This window comes from Stenella coeruleoalba (genome assembly GCF_951394435.1).
Source record: "Stenella coeruleoalba genome assembly, chromosome: 3".
Lineage (NCBI taxonomy): Eukaryota > Metazoa > Chordata > Mammalia > Artiodactyla > Delphinidae > Stenella > Stenella coeruleoalba.
In genome coordinates this window covers 130,330,513-130,344,651 of record NC_137148.1, presented here as the reverse complement: position 1 = coordinate 130,344,651, position 14,139 = coordinate 130,330,513, and the positions used below count along the sequence as shown (strand labels likewise).

Below are 14,139 nucleotides of genomic sequence, written 5' to 3'. Positions count from 1 at the left end.
GGAGTCAGCAACAGAGACATCAATGGTTTAATAGATGGGGGTGGGGGGTGGGGCTTACATGTCTTAAGCAAAGTCCTGGAGTGATTCCCCACCATGTGCAGTGGACAGCAGGCAGGACGTGGTGGCAGTCTTTGCTTGGGGTGGGGGGTATTACCAGTTATAGGGGAATTGATGTCTGGTAGGCTCAGTAGTTACCAGGAAAACCAGTAGAGGGGCACTCCCCTCACCACTCCTTTGATAAGAACAATCACTAGCTAGGCCTGGGGCAAGTACGTAGGAAGGTCAGTCATATGCGTAGGGTACACGTGAAGCAGGCACTGGTTGGGCAGGGGATGTACAGAGAGCAAGAGAGCAAACATCTTGAGTGGCCTGACCATACACCAGTTATCTCAGCCCTGCTGAGGGTCGCCAAGCCTCCTCTGGCAGTTCTTCCCCACTCCCAGCGGGACTGCAGCGTGGAAGGCTCCAGGGGCCGAGCCCTCACATGCTCCCTAGCTCTTTCCTCCTCTTAGAGGGGCTCAGTGGCATCATGGAAAGCTGGGCTCTCATCCTTAGCACTAGCACAGCTCACCCAGTGACCCTGTGGAAATCATTCAACCTGGACCTCAGTTTCCCATATCTTTCACATAAAAGGGGTTACCAAATGAGCTTTAAAAAGGCATATTCTTCTATAAAAATATTGAATCACTATGCTGTACACCTGAACCTAATATAATATTGTAAATCAACTATACTTCAATTTTTTTAAAAGGCATATTCCTCTCGGACAAGGCATAATTCCATGAAATCAGGGAGTGAGAAAGAGACACTTAAAAAAAAATTCTCTATCAAGATAAACAAAAAATTTTATAAACCAAATATAAAACTGAAAATTATATATATATATATAATAAAATAAATATACACATGCTTATTCACTGTACAGTGTTAGGGTACAGCAGTATTTTATGAAACTACTGGACACAGAATATCAGACAGGCTGGAGTTTGTAGCCCAGCTTTGCCAAGCACTGGATATGTTACCTCCTTGTTTATAATAATAACAATAATAATAGTTGATAGTCGTTGAATACTGCCTAAATGTCACGAACTCAACACTCTACAGTGCCCTCTGGGGAAAATCATTTAAGCCTCAGTTACCACATCTATAATAAGAATGAATGGAAGCACACCATAATACAGTAGCAGTAACATTACAGATTCTCAGCAAAGACTTTCTAAAATCATATGTTATTTTGAACAAAGTGTAAGCTTGTTGACAACAACTGCTTCATCATCATCCAGGCTAATGCAATGTTAGCATTATTATTTTTGTTAGCAAAAAAAAATTTTGTTAGCAAAAAAAAGTCTATTCAAATGTTTGTCTTTACTTTTCTTGAAAACTACTATCTTTAAATGTCATCTTATATCTTTTGGGTTGTTCATTCCAATAGCAATAATAGTAATAAAGGTATTATCTCCTTACCTTTCCCATTATTATTCCAAAATAAATTCTAACAAATTCAGGTAGCTTATCGTGAGATGCCACAAAGAGCAAATGAACAAAAACAAAAAACATCTGTGAGAGAGACAGGCTCTATTGAAATCTAGAGCCAAAAACTGAAGAATTTAAAACCATCTGTATCACTATTAGGCACTCAGTTGTTCTTACCAGGCTCTAAAGAATTGAGACTATTTCCACTATCACATGGCTATGTTCTCTCAGTTGGGTTTTATTATTTTTAGTGATTCAACTACAGAATCAGAAGAGTGCTCAGAGATCAACCAGTTCAATCCCCTTTCAGTTCCAATCCCTATGTCCAGGAGAGAAAAATAAGACCCCTCAAAACAATCAGGCAGCCAATCAACTACTAGCCATTGCACACTTATTATCATTTGCTAGCCTCTCTCTAGGTTCTTGGGATACCTCATGAACAAAAGAACACTAAATCCCTGCCCTCATGACACACATTGTGGCAGGGACAAGTGACTTGTCCAAATAACACTTCAAACAGGGACAAAACTAGGTCATTCTACATCTAGACCTGGGCTAGAACCTTTATACCCAGTGACCAGACACCTCGGTTTACATCAACATTTGAATCATACCTGTGATTAGGATTATTCTTCCCACATTTTGTCCAACAGGCCTTCAAAACTTTCCTTCAATTCCATCTCTTTGGCAGAGACATAAATTTCTGATTGCCAGATCAATCTGGGTTAACTACAGTGTGCTTAACCTATCTAGACAATACAGTGTCACAGACTATAATAATTATGTCTTATAATGTGTGTAATGCTGAAAAGTTTACAAAGTTTTTTGGAATCATGTGGGAATTAGGTATCCATGCAAGGTATTCCCATATTACCCTACACTTTCATTATAGTATTTCTTGTGTTACATTTTGTAAGTGCTTATTTTCTGTCTCCCTCTCTAAACTGTAAGCTCCATGATGGGGCAGGGGCATCTGTGTGCCCCATTATCGATATCTAGCCCTAAGCCAGACACATGACTGGCATTCAATCCATATTTATAGGTTGAATGAATAAATGATCTATTTTCTCTCTCAATCTTCTTGATGATTGAAGTGGGTAGAGATTACTACTACATTTTACTGGACTGAGAACTGAGACTCAAAGTCCAGGTCACATCTCCAAGGTCATGCAGATGGTCATAATAAAACTTGATTTCCTGACAATTATTCTAGTGACTTTATGTTTCTTGTAGACTAGAACCACATGTTTTCCATCTCTGAGCCCTTCACAGAGTTGGTCACAGCGTCTGGCCCCTAAGGAGGCAGTAGTAAACCTATTATTAAAAATTATTATTGATGAAATAGACTTTAAGTCAAAATCTGTCTTAAGAGAAAAAGAAGGACATTATATAATGATAAGAGGATCAATATACCAGGAAGATATAACAGAACCTAACATCACAGAACCTAAATATATAAAGCAAACATTGACAAAACTGAAGGGTGAAAAAGACAGCAATACAATAATAGTAAGGAACTTCCAATACTCCACTTTAAATAATGGATAGAATATCCAGACAAAAAGATCATAAGGAAACAGAGGATTTGAACACACCATAGATCAAATGGATGTAAAAAGGATATATAGAACATTCTACCCAATAGCAGCAAAATACATATTCTTTTCATGTTTACACAGAACTTTCTCCAGGATAGACCACATCTTAGGTCACAAAACAAGTCTTAACAAATTTAAGAAGACTAAAATCATACTAAGTATCTTTTCTTACAACAGTGGAATAAAACTAGAAGAAATGGATAAATTCCTAAAAACACACAACCTACCAAGACTACATGAAACAATAGAAAGTTTGAAAAGACCTACAATGAGTATGGAGATTAACTCAGTAATCAAAAACCTCCCAACAAAGAAAAACCCAGGACCAGATGGCTTCACTGGGGAATTCTACCAAACATTCAGAGAAGCATTAATGCCAATCCTCAAACTCACTGAAAAAATTTAAGAGGAGGGAACATTTCCAAACTCATTTTAAGAGGACAATATCACCTAATAACAATGCCAGACAAAGACACCACAAGAAAACTACAGGCCAATATCCCTGATGAATACAAATACAAAAATCCTCAACAAAATACAATCAAACCAAATCCAACACATTAAAAGGATCATACTCAGGGCTTCCCTGGTGGTGCAGTGGTTGAGAGTCCGCCTGCCAATGCAGGGGACGCGGGTTCGTGCCCCAGTCCGGGAAGATCCCACATGCCACGGAGCGGCTGGGCCCGTGAGCCATGGCCGCTAAGCCTGCGCATCCGGAGCCTGCGCTCCGCAGCAGGAGAGGCCACAACAGTGAGAGGCCCGCGTACCGCAAAAAAAAAAAAAAAAAACATACTGGAATGCAAGAATGGTTCAACATACAAAAATCAATCAATGTGATACACAACATTAACTAAAGGATAAAAATCACGATCATCTCAATAGATGCAGAAAAAGCATCTGACAAAATTCAGTACTCATTCATGATAAAAACTGTCAACAAACTAGTAATAGAAAGAAAGTACCTCAACAAAATAAAGGCCATATATGAAAAGCCCATAGCTAACATCATTCTCAAGGTGAAAAACTAAAAGCTTCTCCTTGAAGATCAGAAACAAGGCAAGGATACCCCTTCTCAACACTTCTATTGAACATAATACTAGAAGTCTTAGCCAGAGTAGTTATACAAGAAAAAGAAATAAAAGGTGTTCAAAATGGAAAGGAAGAAGTAAAATTGTGCCTGTTTGCAAATGGATATAATCTTATATATAGAAAACCCTAAGATGCCATTAAAAAAACTATAAGAACCAATAGACAAATTCAGTAAAGTTTGGGGATACTAAAAATAAAATCAACAAATTATCTGAAAAGGAAATTAAGAAAACAATCTCACAATTACACCAAAAAGAATAAGATATATAGGAGTAAACTTAATTAACAAGGTGAAAAACTTGTATACTAAAAAATACTGATGAAAGAAATCAAAGACACAAACAAATGGAAAGACATCCAGTGTTCAAGGATTAGAAATGTTAATATTGTTAAAATGATCATAATACCCAAAGTGATGTAGTGGTTCTATACAATCTCTACCAAAACCCTAATGGCATTCTTCATATATATATATATATATATATATATATACATATATATATATATGTATATATATACACATATATTTATTTATTCATTCATTCATTCATTCATTGGACTATAAATGCTTTACAATGTTATGCTAGTTTCTGCTGTACAACAAAGGGAATCAGCTATATATATATACATATTTCCCCATATCCCCTCCCTCTTGAGCCTCCCTCCCACCCTCTCTATCCCATCCCTCTAGGTCATCACAAAGCATCAAGCTGCTCTCCCTGTGCTATGCAGCCCCTTCCCACTAGCCATCCATCTTACATTTGGTAGTGTATATATGTCAACGCTAGTCTCTCAGTCAGTCCCATCTTCCCCTTTTCCCCCTGTGTCCTCAAGTCCATTCTCTAACTCTGCATCTTTATTCCTGCCCTGCCACTAGGTTCATCACTACCTTCTTTTTAGATTCCTAATGGCAGTCCTTAATAGAAAAACAATTTTAAAATTCATTTGAAACCACAAAAGACCAGGATTAGCCAAATCAATTTTGAGAAAGAAGAAACAAAGCTGGAGGGATCACAATTCCAGATTTCAAAATATATTACAAAGCTACAGTAATCAAAACAGTATGGTGACTTCCATGGCAGTGCAGTGGTCAATAATCTGCCTGCCAATGCAGGGGACATGGGTTCGAGCCCTGGTCCGGGAAGATCCCACATGCTGCGGAGCAACTAAGCCCTGTGCCACAACAACTGAGCCTGTGCTCTAGAGTCTGCGAGCCACAACTACTGAGCCCACATGCCACAACTACTGAAGCCCGTGCACCTAGAGCCTGTGCTCCACTACAAGAGAAACCACTGCAATGAGAAGCCTGCACACCACAACAAAGAGTAGCTTCTGCTCGCTGCAACTATTCAAAGCCTGCAAGCAGCAACAAAGACCCAACGGAACCAAAAATAAAATTAATTAATTTTTTTTTAAACTGTATGGTACTGGCATAAAGACAAACATACAGACCAGTGGAACAGAATACAGAACACGTAAATAAATCTACACATGTACAATCAAATTATCTTTGACAAAGTTGACAAGAATACGTAATGGGGAATGGATTGTTTCTTCAACAAATGATGTTGGGAAAACTGGATAGCTACATGCAAAAGAAGGAAATTGGACCTTTATCCTATATCATAAACAAAAATCTACTCAAAATATATTCAAGACTTAAACATAACACCTGAGACTGTAAAACTCCTAGAAGAAAACATAGGAGAAAAGCTTCATAAAATTGGTCTCGGCAATGATTTCATGGATGTGACACCAAAAACACAGTCAACAAAAGCAAAAATAGATGAAAATAGATGAGGCTAAAAAGCTTCTGTACAGCAAAGGAAACAATCAACAGAGTAAAAAAGGCACCCTATGGAATGGGAGAAAATATTTACAAACCTTTTATGTGATAAGGAGTTAATCTTCAAAATATATATGAAACTCCTGTAACTCCATAGGAAACAAACAAACAAACAAAAACCCAATGTAGGCTAAGGACTTGAATAGACACATAGATACTTCTCCAAAGAAGGCATATAAATGGCCAAAAAGTATATGAAAAAATGCTCAATGACACTAATTGTGTGGGAATGTAAATCAAAACCACAATGAGATATCACCTCATACCTGTCAGGATAGTTACTATCAAAAAAACACGAAAGACAACAAGTGTTGGTGAGCTTGTGGGGAAATTGGAACCTTTGTACACTGTTGGTGGGAATGCAAAATGGTGCAGCCACTATGGAAAATAGTATAGAGTTTCCTCAAAAAATTAAAAATAGAACTACAATATGATCCAGCAATTCCACTTCAGGATATTTACCCAAATGAACTGAAATCATGATCTCAAAGAAATATCAGCCCTCCCATGTTCAGCTGATTATGTGCAGCCCTATTCACGATATTCAAGATGTGGAAACAACCTGAATATCCATTGACAGATGAATGGATAAAGAAAATGAGATATATACATATGTGGAATATTATTAAGCCTTAAAAAGGAAGTTCTGACACATGCTACAACATGGATGAAACTTGAAGACATTATACTATGTGAAATAAACCAGTTATAGAAAGACAAATACTGCATAATTCCACTCATATGAGGTATCTAAAATAGTTAAATTCATAAAACTAGAGAGTGGAATGATAGTTGCCAGGGGCTGGAGAGAGGGGGAAATGAGGAGTTACTAATCAACAGGCATAAAGTTTCGGTTAAGTAAGATAAGAAAGCTCTAGAGTTACTACAAAATATTCTACCTATAGTCAACCATACTGTATTATATACTTAAAAATTTGTTAAGAGCTTATATCTCATGTCAAGTGTTCTTACCACATTAAAATTTTAAAGAAGTGTTGTTGTTATTATTATTAAGAAGAAGAAGAAATAAAAATAATTTGCTAAAAGAAAGAAGCTCTGGAGTCAGAGAGTTCAAATCCTAACCCTGCCAGTTACTAGCTGAGGGACCTTGGGTGGGCTTCTTCATATACTTATTCATCTTATAAAAAGAACATCATAGTTCCTACCACCAAGGAGGATGGGAGGATTAAAAGAGATATCGCATGTGGAGGTCAACACAACATTGGCAGTTCCCATGCAAGACCTTCAGGCCAAGGCCCCCTCCCCAGACCCACAGAAACGGCAAAGCCTTCTTCAAACTTGCTCATATAGTGCAGATGTACCAAACCAGGGGGTTCTAAGACTCGGATGCTCACAAAGTGGTCCCCACCTGAACAGGAGGCACTCGTAATCCCATTCAAAGTCCCTGAAAGGCTTCTTCCCAGCCTCTGATCAACTCAGAGTTTGCTTGTCAACTCCTACAGGTTCCTGCAGCTTCATTCAGTTTGGACAGTCTTTTCTGGTGATTTGTGTATGAAAAACTCTGAATGCCTCAGTTGGCATATGAACAAAGGAAATCCTTTTTGTTCAAACTAAAACCTTTGAAGAAACAAGCCAGGGGTTGACATAAGAGAGCAGCCTAACAGTCAGCACAGGCCAAGTAAATAGCCTAACAGTATTAATAGAACTGTGTGAACAATAGGAGGCACCATAACTCTCCCACATGTCCCCAAATAAACAAAGCCCCAATCCACAAGCACCACAGACTGGATGACAGCAGGCTGGAGAATGCTGCCTGAGATCAATTCCCAGTCTTTGTTCTGTTTTCCAAATCATTCAGCACAGAGACATTTGCTACATTGGACCTTCTGACATGAAAGCCACTGCTAAATAGTTCTGACAATTCATGAGTGCTATTTATTGTAGTTTATGACCTCTACAAGGGAAAAGCTTGCAGCTGCTCTTCAAAACCCAACACTTTTTTAAACCTTCATTCATGTAACAAATATTTACTGGACACTGACTCTGTGTCAGACACTGAACTAGATCCTGAGGATCTAGCAGCAGCGAACAAAACAGAAATGGTTCCTGCCCTCAGGGATACTATATTCTAATGGCACAGACAGACAAAAGCAAGTAGACAAAAAAAACAAAATAATTACTAATTGCGTAAGTTCTACAAAGGAAGCAAATGAGGAATTGACATGGGGAATAATAGTAAAGTTTGAGGAAAGAGATAACATTTTAGCTAACATTCAAAGAACAAGGAAGGAAAGCCATGAGAAGAGATGGCGCTTGTGTAATTCCATTTGTACAGAATGTCCACAAAAGCAAATCTATAGATACAGAAAGTAGATTAGTGGTTGCCTAGGGCTGGGGGTGTGAATGGGGAGTGAGTGTAAACAGGCATGAGGTTTCTTTTTGGGGTGAGGGAAATGTTCTAAAATTAGATTGTGGTTGGTGATTGCACAACTGTAAATGTATGAAAATCATTGAATAGCATATAAAATAGGTGAATTTTATGATATAAAATTATCTCAATAAAGTGACAGAGACAGAAAATGGATGGATGGATAGACAGATGGATGGATGGATGACAGACAGATAGATAGATAAGAGAAATAGACAGTTAGATGGACAGATGGATGGATAGATTGATGATTGAAAGAGAGAGAGACTGAGACAGAGACTAAAGCCAAGGATACAGTCTTTTCTGAGGGCTCCTGAGCAGCTCTCACCAAACTCACACAGTGCTTCTCCTGGATTAGCCAAGATTCTGATCCCTGATATCAGTATGGAGGTTCCTTAAAAAACTAAAAATAGAATTACCATATGATCCACCAATCCCACTCCTGGGCATATATCCAGACAAAACTATAATTCAAAAAGATACATGCACCCCTATGTTCATTGCAACACTATTTACAATAGCCAAGACATGGAAGCAACTTACGTGTCCATCAACAGATGAATGGATAAAGGAGATGTGGTACATATATACAATGAAATACTACTCAGCCATAAAAAAGAATGAAATAATGCCATTTGCAGCAACATGGATGGGCCTAGAGATTACCATACTAAGTGAAATAAAGTCAGACAGGGAAAGACAAATATCATATAATATCACTTATATGTGGAATCTAAAAAAAAATGATACAAATCAACTTATTTACAAAACAGAAAGAGACTCACAGACATAGAAAACAAACTTATGGTTACCAAAAGGGAAAGGGGGGTGGGGGAGGGATAAATTAGGAGGTTGCGATTAACATATGCATACTACTATATATAAAATAGACAACCAACAAGGACCTACTACATAGCACAGGGAACTATACTCAATATTTTGTACTAAGCTACAAGGGAAAAGAATCTAAAAAGGAATATATATATTAGTTCCTGAAACTAACACAATATTGTAAATCAACAATACGTCAATAAAATAAATAAATTAAAATAAAGTGTAGAAAAAAAATACTCCGATCCCTGAATTAAAGGGACTCTATAGGAGAGAACAGAGGTTTTTTCCTTACTTATCTTTTTGGTTGCTTCAATTCAAAACAGAGAGCGTATATTAATTACTAAGAGTCGTACTTAATCTGAGCCTGTCTGCATAACAATTAAACTGTTCCTGAATTTCGGTTCAGGAGAGAGAGAAAGAGAGATGGGAAGATCATCTCAGGTGGAGGGAACAGCATGCACAAGTGTTCTCATGAGGGAAGGCACCTGGCACGTGCGAGGACTGAGGGAACCACTGTTCGGGACTCAGCAAGAGGTAGGAGAGTGAAGAGAATGGGGTCACACGAGGCCTCCATGGCCATGGTAAGGAACAAGTTGCTTTCCACTCTACAAAGTGGACTCGCTGTATTCGCCCTTCAAGTTATTCATGTTTCGATGAAGAAACAAAAGGCAGAATATAGAGAAAGGATACATCCTTGATGTTTTACAATGTCCTGCCCCACACAATCTCCCATTGGCTCTGCCAACAACCCAGTCAGAAGACATGGTTTTATGAACTTCAGTTAGGAGATGAGGAAACTGATACATAATAAAGTTAAACTGACTTGCCCAGGTTGACACAGCCATTAATATGGAAGCTAGGAACCACCTTTATTTTATAAACAAATTCTCCCCATTTTCAAACTTGTGGTTTACCAAAATCCACATTACCGATCTCCCTGTATTAGTTATCCATCTCAGCATAACAAACCTCCCCAAAACTTAGTAACTCAAAACAACCCTTAATGTTGCCCAGGAATCTATGGGACAGCTGGGTGATTCTGTTGATCTAGACCAGACTCAACCAGTCTTCACTGGCCTTGCTCACGTGTCTGTCACGTGGCTGGTCAGCTGGGATCCAGCTGGTCTCACTAACATGCCAAGCCAATAGTTTGACTGGTGGCTGAAGGCAAAGGAAGTGATTGGGCCACATATACTTTATCATATCGTATTATAGCACTAAGCTAGCTGAGGCATTTTACATGGCAACAGTAAGGTTTCAAGAGAGCAAGTGGAAACATGAAGTGCTTCTTGAGACCTAGGCTTAGAACTGGCACCCACCTCTTCTGCTGCATTCTATTGGCTAAAGAAAGGGACAAGTCCAGCCCAGAATCACGGGGAAGAAAAACAGATTTTACCTCTTGATGGGAAGAGGTACAAAGACCCATTGCAAGCCAAGAATACAGGGAGGAATGAAGGATTATTACCATTTTTTGCAATCTACTAAAATCCCATTCCCACAAAGAGCAAGAAGTAAATTGCCCCTAAGGGACTACTGATCAGGAATTATTCCTGGAGTCTCACTGTCCTCTCTGGTCATCTCTGGTTGTGAGGCAGCAAGAGAGGATTATAATATCTGTTCATCAGTTTTTCTTCCCCTCCCGACACCTCTTTCTTAGAGTCTTCTTGAGGGCCTCTGGCTCAACCCCTCCACCCTGGCCATAGCTCACCAGATGGATGGACAGGACGAACATTTCACTCAACCTGGCCAAAGACATTGAATTTGTTCCCTAGGGCTGCTATAACAAAGAACCACAATGGAGTGGCTTGAAACAACAGAAATTTATTCTCTCACAGTTCCAAAGGCTGGAAGTCCAAAATGAAAGTGTTAGCAGGGTTGGTTCCTATTTCATGTTCTAGGGAAAATTTTTGTCCCATGCTTCTCTCCTAGCTTCTGGTAGCTGCTGGCAATGCTTGGCATCCCATGGCTTGTGGCAAAATAACTCCAATCTTTGCTTCTGTTCCCACATGGCACTGTCCCCTGTGCCTATGTCTCTTCTGTTTCATCTTCTTATAAGGACCCTAGTCATTGGATTAGGGTGCACCTTAATCCAGTAGGACCTCTTTTTAATGAATTACATCTGCAAAAACCTTATTTCCAAATAAAGTCACATTCTGAGGTTCCAGGTCAAAATGCATTTGGGGGGATATCATTCAACCCAGTACAGGGATTCTCTGTCCCAGGTATTTGGAATTAAGACTTGGAAACAATTATTTGTCTTTGTTAATTCTGGAACAGAAGAGACATGTAAGGAGCTGGAATGGCCATTTCCTTCCATGTATGTAAAACAGAGAAAGTCAAACTACGGAGAGGAAAAGAATGAAGATCTGTAGAAAGAAGCAGAGATAACAAAACATGCTGAGATGGACAGAAAGACGAAGAGAGACACAGACCTTCCATCTTGGTTTCTCAGGATCTTCAGAGCACTGGCTCAGCTCCTCACAGGACCAGGTTGCACTCTCTACCCTCAAACTCCAATAGATACTGTTATTTCCTTCCAATAAACTTCTCTCTTTGGTGTAAGTTGGTGTGAATGGATTCTGTTAATTGCAACCTAAAACTTCCACAAAGCCAGAGATGAATTCTTTATCCTGCCAAGATGTTTCTGGTGGCCAGCCCAGCTGCGGGTGCCACAGGAAGATGTCAATCATGAAGTGGGCAGTCTTGTCCTGGATATTGCTGTTGTCTCTGTTCATTGCACAATGTTACAAACGGCGGTTAGGTTCCCAGACCAGCCCCCAAACGATCTTTAATCTTACAGTGCTGTTAGCATGCTAACTCAGTTACAGAACAAGTAGATTAATAAGTAAACATATAAAACTGCATTCAAATATGTCAAATAAACTCACAAAATCTCCTTTACAGCCTGCCAAAATTAGGGATGCCTCCTCTCCCTACTCATTCTTTGTTTTGTTTTGTTCTTAATTTTTCAGGAAACAGAGATAGAGATTGCTCAAAGTGTTTTCACTCTCCTTGTAATCTCAATTGCAGTGTCCAGTGATGTCATAATATGTAATGGACAATTTGGCCACTCAGTATCCTGTGAACATCCGACCATCATTTCCAAGGAAGAAGCCAAAACTCACTTTCCCAGCCTCCCTTGCAGCTCAAGGTTAAGTGTATGACCTAGTTTTGCTAACCTGATACAAGTAAGCCTTAAATTTGGAAAGGAACCACAAGGGAAAGCAGCACTATGCCAAATCCACATTTTAATGAACAAAGTTGTGAAAGTATCTAGGGGACATTTGTGACAGAGCTTCTGTCCCTAACATTACCAGTGAAAGCACCAATTTTTATGCTGAGCGGTTGTGCTGTCCTCATTGTAGTGTCCCCACAGTGTCATTTGGGCTTTGTTTCTGAATACATAGCCAGCCTCAAGCTTCATCTCTGGCCTTCCCTGAGATTCTGTGAGCCTCCTATGTCCTTTAATGAAATCCTTTCTTAAATAAACCAGCAAAAGTGGATTCTGTTGCTTGGAATTAAGAACCCTGACTGAGAGACGATATTTCTGGTAGTATTGCTCCTACCTTCTACCAAAACTAGGATTCTTCAACCATCTAGACTATCTTGAGCACTTGGGCTGGATTGTCTCACTTAGCCTCAGATGTGGGTAACAGGACCGTTCTGACCCCTTTCATTGTTTGCCTCTTAAAAGCAACTTAAAATCCATGGCAGCATCCCCCCATCAAAACTGAAAGGTATGTTTTTCATATACGTTACAAAGACATAAATACAAATAAGCATAATTTCTAAATATTGGGGCTTTAAACAATGAATTTTCAGAAACTATATAATCTATCCCTTATTACAAAAATGCAGCCTATCTTTTATGAGGGGCACCAAGACCTTAGCTTATCTTGCTTGACAATAGTCATCGTAGTCTTCCAAACTCATCTGTTCTCACTGGAAGGAAAAAGTATGACATTCCAGTGACAGGTGTTTCAGGTTCCACAAAGGGTATCTTTCCAGGGGGTCTTCCATAACTCAATCCATTTGTACATTTTTTTCTGTGAATTTAATTTTTCTTGATATCTGATCATGCCACTCCATTCAGTAAAACTCAAGTCATTCTGTACTGACTTTGGAAAAAAGTCCAAATTCCTTAGCATTATACATAAGGCCAAATAATGCCTGTCTCTCCAGCCTTATGTCTTGCTATGCTTTAAAACTCTACTCCTTGTCTCCAACATTCCGTTCTCAGCTATACTCCACTACTTGTGGTTCATTCATTGAATGGGGTATACTGTTCCTTGCCTCTGTAGCCTTGCTCACACTGCTTCATCTGCCAAGAGTCACCTTCTGTACTTTGCCCAAATGATAAACACTTACCCTTTGATCAATACACAACACCAGTGTCAACTACTCTAGAGTATCTGCATATTCACATATGGATTTCATTTGATAAGAACTCTTTCATTTGTAAGTTAACAAATCATTCATACTGTCTTTAATTGGGAAAATGATTTGAACACTTTACAAAAGAAGATTTACAAGTGGCCAATAAGCACATGAAAATGTATTCAATATCATTAGTCATAATAAAAATGCAAATTAAAATCACAATGAGTACCATTTGACAACCATTAGAATGGTTAAAATTATAAGAACTGACAAAAAGAAATGTTGGCTAGGATATGGAACAACTGGTACTCTCAAAAATTGCTGATGGGAGTGTAAAATGGTATAGGTACTTTGAAGAACTGTTTGCCACTTCCTTCTAAAATTAAACACATATCTACCTATGACCCAGCAATTCCATCTCTGGATACTTATCCATGAGATATAAAAATATAAGTCTACAAAAAGACTCATACAAGTATATTCATAGCAGCCTTATCATAATAGTGTAAAATGGAAATAATCCAAATACC

General features: G+C 38.7%; 1 protein-coding gene across 15 annotated transcripts in view; it reads right to left on the bottom strand.

Moving 5' to 3' along the window:
* SGCD (sarcoglycan delta) overlaps window positions 1-14,139 on the bottom strand; it is a 1,717,585-nt gene that overhangs the window by 1,668,014 nt on the left and 35,432 nt on the right. The gene's annotated exons all lie outside the window — the stretch shown is intronic.